Below are 7,374 nucleotides of genomic sequence, written 5' to 3' on the forward strand. Positions count from 1 at the left end.
CCCAGCCCGCACCCGCCAGCTCCCCGCCCCGGGCCTCCGCGCCGCGCCGGGCCCGGTTCCCAGCCGCCGCCGGGACCGCGCGCCCGCGACGAAGTTTAGCTCCGAAGAGGGAGCGGGAGCAGCCCCGGAAGGGTAAGGAAAGGAGCGTCCAAGCACCTCAGGGGAACAGGCTCCTCCCGCCGCTGGAGTCCGACCGTCCTCGGCCTGCGGTGGCGGCTCGGCGGGGACTGGAGCTGCTCCTCGGACCTTCCTCCGTCTCCGCCTCCCCTCGCTCTCTGCTTCTAGGGCCGAGCTAGCGCAGCTGCCACAGACCGAGAGGCTTAAAATGGCGCCGCACAAGGAGCTCTTATAAGTCGCGCAGTGGACGCTGTATCCTGCCGCCACAGGCGCAGCGCGGAGCGTTCCGCCGCGCGAGGACAAGGGGCGGGGCGCGGACGAGCGGCGGAAAGTAGTCCCCGCGCCACCCAGCACCCGCTGCCGTCCGACCGCCCCGGGCCGGGGCGGGGCGTCCGCGCGCTCCCCGGCTGCTCCCCTGGAGGACAGTGGAGGCTGCCCAGCCGCGGGGCTCTGGGGGGCGGCCTGCGAGGGAGCCGTGGCCCGAGGCGGGGAGACATGGGCCCCCGCAGGCCAGGGGTCGGAGGGAGGGCGGCACCCAGAGCTTTCGCTGTCCGGAGCCCGGCGCCCCCGCCCCGTGCGGGCTCAGACCGTGAGAGCGGACGCGGGCTTGCCGCGCGCTTCCCGCTGCCTGCGGGCGGCGGCCTCTCGGCCTGGGCCCTCGGGGGCGGGGTCCAGGACGGTGGCGCGGGAGCTGAGGTCGGGGCCCGCCAGCTCCGGGCGCTGCTGGGCGCCGCTGCTGCCCCGCTGTCGGGTCGGGGAACTCCGGCGGGTTAGGGCTTGCGCGGTCGTTGCGGTCTGGGCCTCACACTCTTCACGGGACCTGGCCCGCAGGCGAGCCGCACACCGCCCCAAAGCCCCCCACTGTCGGGGTCGTGGATCCCGCATCCCGACCGGTTGCTCAGCCTGAATCTGGAACTGAACCGCCGGGCCGCCTGCGATCCCCCCTCCCGAAGGCTGTGAACTCTCGTTAGAATGGGCGCCTAGTCCGCAATTCAACAAGTCCTTAGGAGTATGCACTGTGAGCAAATGACTGATGGAAATGGATTAGCTCTAGAGCCCTGTCAATTAGGTTAATTCTTAGCGATTCCATTTTTATCTGGTTCCACGGTGGTACTATCAATAGATTTGTTTGTGAGGATGTTTCTTTGGAGGAAATGCATTTCTAAGGTAATACTTTCTTGAGAAATCGATTATGTTGTTTATGGAAGGAGTTATCAATTAGGCAGCTTGTGGTTTTTTAAAACTAATTTTCGATTCCTCAAAAACATTTTTTAATTCATCTTAATAGGCTGAAGTTGGGTCATTTCCCTTGAAAATGTTTCGATTGTCATCCAGCAAGATTGGCATTTATTTGTCAAAGCTGAGACAATTATGATTGATTCAGTTTCTGTAGTCTATTGTTTTATGCTTATTTTTCCTCCAAAACAATGGAGAGTGCAAAAAGCAACAGTGAAAGTTGTCTTGAGGCTTTTATCCCCATAATTAATGCATGCAAACAATAGGTCTTTATACATAGGTAGGAGCAGGAAACCTACTTATTCACTATTCACTCATGGAGTAGAATATGTAGTTTTAGGCAAGCTAATGCTTCAGGGCCAACGCGTTCTTTAAATAATTGCGTGTCCCCGTGTCCCTCCCCCCCCCTTAAAGATATTTTACTACATACAGTGGTAACTTTTAACTGCTATGACCATACCAGTGGAAAAAGAACCCACACTAAGATGATGTTCGGTGAGATCCATTGTCTAGAATTACTTCCTCATTTGAATCTTTGCTGGTAATTCTGTAGAATTAAATAAGCCAATGGTGGTGATTAACTCTGCTAGTCAGAATTCAACACATTATACAGAAAAAGTTATTTCATCAGAGCAGTGTTTCTCATATAAACTCAAAAGTGTAAATAGCATTTCCAGGCACTGACCCCCAATTTTAATCCTCATATATAGTATTAAAGAATATACAGTTGATTTGAGTCAGACATTTAAAATCAGATGACTGGTTAATCATTTGAGGAGTTTTTTATGGATGTCTCCTTTTACTGTATTCAGTTTTTGTCGTGTTTTTGTTTTTGTTTCTTTCCTCAATAACACACTTTGTTAAAACTGGTTAAGACACATTTGCACCATTTGAACATCTAAAGGATAAAAACTCTTCTATGTTTGTGTTTCTTTATTCAGATGCCAAAATAATTGAAGCATTTTCTATCATTTAGATATCTTAATCTAAATTTGGAATTAAGATTTTTAAATCCCTGCTAATGCTTTAAGCAAACATAATGTTATTAAAGGAAATGTAAAATTTGCAACAATGCAGTAAGCTGTTTTTCCCACCAAATTTAAGTGTACTGAAGAATTACTGGGTGACTAGCATTTAAAAAAATTTTTGTTGAATTTAACAGATTGCTCAGAATTTTCTTATTTGCTTCTCTCAAACAACAGAAATTGTTCCAATTGTCTCACCAAAAATATGACATGAATAACTTCTGCGAAATGAAGACAAATGCTACCATTAAACCAAGGAGAAATACAAGCATCAAAATACCTGATGAGCTGGTGAAATAAGTGGTTTTGTAAAAAGGATTTTTCAAAATTGACCTTGGGCAATATGATTCATAAAAAACACTTGGTTATCTTTTTACACCTTTTCCTTCTAGAGCCGGCCATTTGGGTTTGACATAAATTAATCCATTTTAAAGCAAAAGACTGCATTAAACAAACAAACAAACAAACACAAAACTGCAAAAGACAAATGCTTCTAAATATCAGGCTCTGTGCCTAGAAACCCAAAGTCTCTCCAGCTCGTTTAACAGAGGAAGTATTACTTGTCATGATGTTAGACCATTGGCATATCAAGCAGTGACTACGTGGAACCTGAATGTAAAGCATCCGTTCACTAAAACACATGCTTTTGAATCACCTTTAGGCAAAGAAGTAAATGCCCAGATTGTTTGTGCACTTCCAGAAGAAACATTAATCAAGTCAGCACTGTAAAGAAGGCCCGTTCGCTTTTTGGATAGTTAACTATCAAATCCATTAATTAAACATTTATTGAGCACTAAGACAATGAGCTTCCTTTAGAGAGAGGGATACGAGTGACTGGCTTCTTTTGATTAGGTCCCTTAAATTAATGTATAATTGTAGCTGTTAATCAATCCGACTTAAAAGTAAACAGAGACAGTAAAAATAAGAGCTGTGAAATGAGGGTGTGGTCTCGTCTGGACTCTCTCTATCCGAATCTCCTTGGGAAGAAACCTCTCCCAGCAGAAAGGTAAGACTACATAATATTCCATGCACTTATAAACAATAAGTCCTAATTTCTCTAAGAAAGTCTGTTAAAAATATTTCTTTCTGACAATGTGAAAACACTGGACAAAAATCGGATCAGCTCTTCATTTAGCAGCTCACCAAGTGGGCTATTTATGGATTGGGACTTTTGATTTGCAATACCTCATCTCAGGGTTCAGTGTTATCTTTTGATTTCTTTCCAGCTGAACAGGCTAAGTAGTTGTAAATACCTCTTGTCAGACTACATGGTTGGCTATTCTCGCTCACAGAAGTAATCTAGGAACCCACTGGGCAAATTCGGGCGGAGAGACACTGTGGAAAGCTTGCACCTGGGGTGCACTGCAGAGCAAGGGAGGGGCAGTAGAAGTGGTGGGAGGCGATGGCCATGGTGGTGGCCGTGGCAGTGGCAGTGGTAGCTATGATCATGGCGGCTTCAGTTATGCCAGGAACAGGCTTCCTGCTTGGAGTTACGTGTTCTCAAGGCCTTCCTTGGTTTGACACAACAGTCCTTGCCATACTAAGGAAGCACATTTAATGGCTACCATAGAAAGTGTGAAGGAAAGCAATGGAGACATCATCCATGATATTCAAAGAACACAAAGGTATATCTTTCTCAATGTTTCTAAGAATTAAGACAAATACCGCTGCGTTGCAAAGAAATCACGCTTTGGAGACATAACTCCCCCGCAACACACACACACACACACACACACACACACACACCCCTCTATTAAAATTTTCAAAATGGTTGCAGATATCTCATTCACAAGAAGGTTAAAGGCGTTTCCCATCGCAAGAAGGATTAACTTACCGGAGGATTCTGGGACTGCAGATGTATACTGCGGCAAAATCCTAAATTCATCGAAAAAAATCATTTCTGGACTCCAGCTGCTAAAAGTAATAGAATTATAGTAAATCATGGACAAGATTAAAACAAGCCATTTTCACATTCCAAAGTGTTCAGAAAAAAATGATTCTTTTCTTTTAACTCATTTCTTAAACAATGCAAATTTTAAAGTAGCTTTTCTTTCCAGAGCACGCAGCGCCATGAAATCGATAATTTTTGATCTTTCGGTTAGTAGGCAACATGGTGAGCTATTGCAGGGACTGCAGGCAGCAGACATGTTCTTGTCAGCTAAAAATTTTCATATTGTTTTTGAATCCATTGAGATTTGTAGATGTGATATCACCGGTTTTTTTGTTTTAGCCTGCACTGGGCTATGGGGACGCAAACTCTCAGTTTATCGACATATACATGTCTATTGCTTTATATATATTAAAAACAGGGAGTCTTACTGGATCTTAAACAAAAAATTATGTAAAAGGAGTGGCTGGTGTGATTATAATCCCATCATGCAGGGTCCACGGTTCCCATTTAGTGAAATTTCGCAGAGGGCAACTTCTTAAGAACATCCCTGCTGTGCAGAGTGAAAAGCATGAACAAACCAAAGACAGAATTCATCTGTGTTTATATTTTACAAACAATGAAAAACCTACTCTTTGTATGCCTCTTTTCCCCCACCTTATTATTTCATGAAAACTGCAGCATTTTCCCCGCCCCCATCCAAACACTCACCACCCCAGCACTGCAGTGTTCCGTCCCTCTTTTGCTTCTCCTTCGTCTTCTTTTTCGCTTTCACAAATTCTGCACGCGCCATCTTTGTGTGGGGTGATTCTTTGCTAATTTCAGTTACCCATTCTCTTACAAATCGGTTCAGAAATAGAAAATTATAGTGCGCTTTGGGGCTTAATTTGCCTAAATTTCTTTCAATCTTCCCTTCTGACATAGAAAAATGGAAACGACAGGGGGGAAGCCAAAAAAAGAGATATTTCTATTATTTCCATAACCTGTTGTATACAGTGGTGATAAAAAAAAAATTATTAACATAATAGCAACAGCTGCAGCCTAAGTAGAAGCTATGAGATAATTAATGTGCTACAACAAATTAATTTGCTGCAGGTGCCTCTGCTGTGAACTGAGTAACCCATGCCATATAAAGTCTAAATACAATTATGATTCCCCCCACACACTAAAGCAAAATACAGAGCAAAATGTCTTGTTTGGGAAATATTATGCATGCCTATTGTAAAAAAAATAAAATAAAATCCTGCCCAACCCCTTTCCCCCCTGACCCCCATCAAGCCATCTCAAGTGGTTTTAGTCATCAGTGGTAAGCGTGGAGTTGGATTGGATGTGTATGTGTGTGAGTGTGTACGTACAGAGGTGGAGGGGATGGCATTTTTAAGCATGTGGAGGTTTAATGCTATGTCTTAGTTGGAAAACGTATGGACCAGCTATAGATTTCTTTTGAAAAAATTAGAGATAGTTTATAATATTTAAGAGCTCGATTGGTTTTAAAACAAAAATTAGGTGGATTCATGTGTATAGCTAGAAGAAAAATAAGTGTTGAGCAGTTGCCCATCTGAATTAATCTTTTAAAAAAATCATCTAATAAAAGAGAAATGTGTTTGCAGTGTGGCACTCTTCATTGATGTAAAGGAGAGATTTTTTTTTTTTTTTAACTCTCACTTGCTATCAAGTTGAGCATTTATGGAGAATGGTTGCTGGTTATATCGCAAGTGTATGCCAGCAGTACACTGTGTCAGGGCAGCTCGGACGGGGGCCTGGAGAAGGTCACAATGCCAGAAGCAAATGTCCATTTTCTGTTTTGTACCACTCAGCAAAAAAGAACTTTGGGGCTAGGAAAGTGGAGAAACATACAGATTGAATTTTAACTACGTGACTGAAAAATGCTCTTAGAGTAAGGATCTAGTCGTTTCTGACTTTTCTTCCAGGAACGTCACTGAAAGAAATGACATTTTTGTTGTCATTGCAGCCTTGGTTCGTTGTTTGTTAAAGCCAAAAAGTATACGTTTTATTGTGGTCTAAGTATTCAAAGTTATTGGTTATTAAAATTTATTTTATCGGATGATCTCAAATTTCAATTCCAAATCTTAAAATAAATGAGATTAGTTTCTTAAATAATGGATAGAGTGCTATGACATTTTGATTTGGCTTTGCAGAAATTTTAGTTGTAGGAGACAATATAAGATTATTCAAACAGAACACCGTTCCAGCTATCTCCAGAAGGGAGACTGCATGTGCACAAGTTTTCTTTAAAATAGATTTTATTTCCCATCTTTCTTTCGGGTGGACAAGCATTACTTGTCAGCATCATTCTGACGCAGAAGTGCCGTACGTTTGTCCTACCGTTTCTCATGCGGAGGCAGGCATGCATTTTACTCCATCTTTCTTTTGTTTATACCAAAGCTTCTTCATAAGCCATCTTCACATCTGCTCATATTTTGAATTTACAATTAGAGAATTTGAGTTGGTGGAGGGGGAAGAAAAAGAAACAAAGACCATTGGCTTTCTTTTTAAATGAGAAGAAAGACAGGCAATTCCTTGGTAAAAAGGAGAAAAGTTGACAAGTGTATAATATATACATCTCCTCTAGGATTTTCCAGTAATTTTGATGTCTGCTGACTGTGTCATGTCATGCAAATGTAACCCTCTGAAATCATATCATTCTATAAAATTGTGATTTTGAAATCATTTAGGGAAAAGAAAAAAAATTGCTTTAATTTCTGTGGCACCGACCAATCGTCCATTCAAAGTATTTTTCCTCCCACCATAGATTGTATTCAAATCTAAGCTGTAAGAAATCAAGGTAGGAAATGTCTAACACACATATCTCTCTTTCCCATTCATGTTCTCTTTTCATGGCATAATGATCACTGGTCTCTCAGCCCTGCCTCATATGACTTAGTTTTCGGAACCCGTATTCTTAGATTGTTAAGACAAGTGACGTTGTGCAGGTTCTGAGCAATTAAAAAAATAATAATAATAAAAAAATGGTTGTTGTTGAAAGCCAACTCATTTTGGGGTGGTTTGTTGCAGAGGAAAAAGCTGACTAACATAACTAAGATGATTCCATTTGGGGCTTGTTTTTACCAATCACTAATTGATCAT

The 7,374-nt window shown here is 42.5% G+C and overlaps 1 protein-coding gene across 3 annotated transcripts in view; it reads right to left on the minus strand.

The window, feature by feature from the left end:
• The window catches only part of CTNNB1 (catenin beta 1), a 36,925-nt gene extending 36,567 nt beyond the window's left edge, over positions 1-358 (minus strand). For all 3 annotated transcript variants that reach the window (XM_002923808.4, XM_011230549.3, XM_011230548.3), the window contains exon 1: positions 157-358. The gene's annotated coding sequence lies outside the window, so the exon portion shown is untranslated. The remainder of the gene's footprint in view (positions 1-156) is intronic.
• Positions 359-7,374: the final 7,016 nt, after the last annotated feature.

The sequence above is a fragment of the Ailuropoda melanoleuca genome, chromosome 6, assembly GCF_002007445.2.
Source record: "Ailuropoda melanoleuca isolate Jingjing chromosome 6, ASM200744v2, whole genome shotgun sequence".
Lineage (NCBI taxonomy): Eukaryota > Metazoa > Chordata > Mammalia > Carnivora > Ursidae > Ailuropoda > Ailuropoda melanoleuca.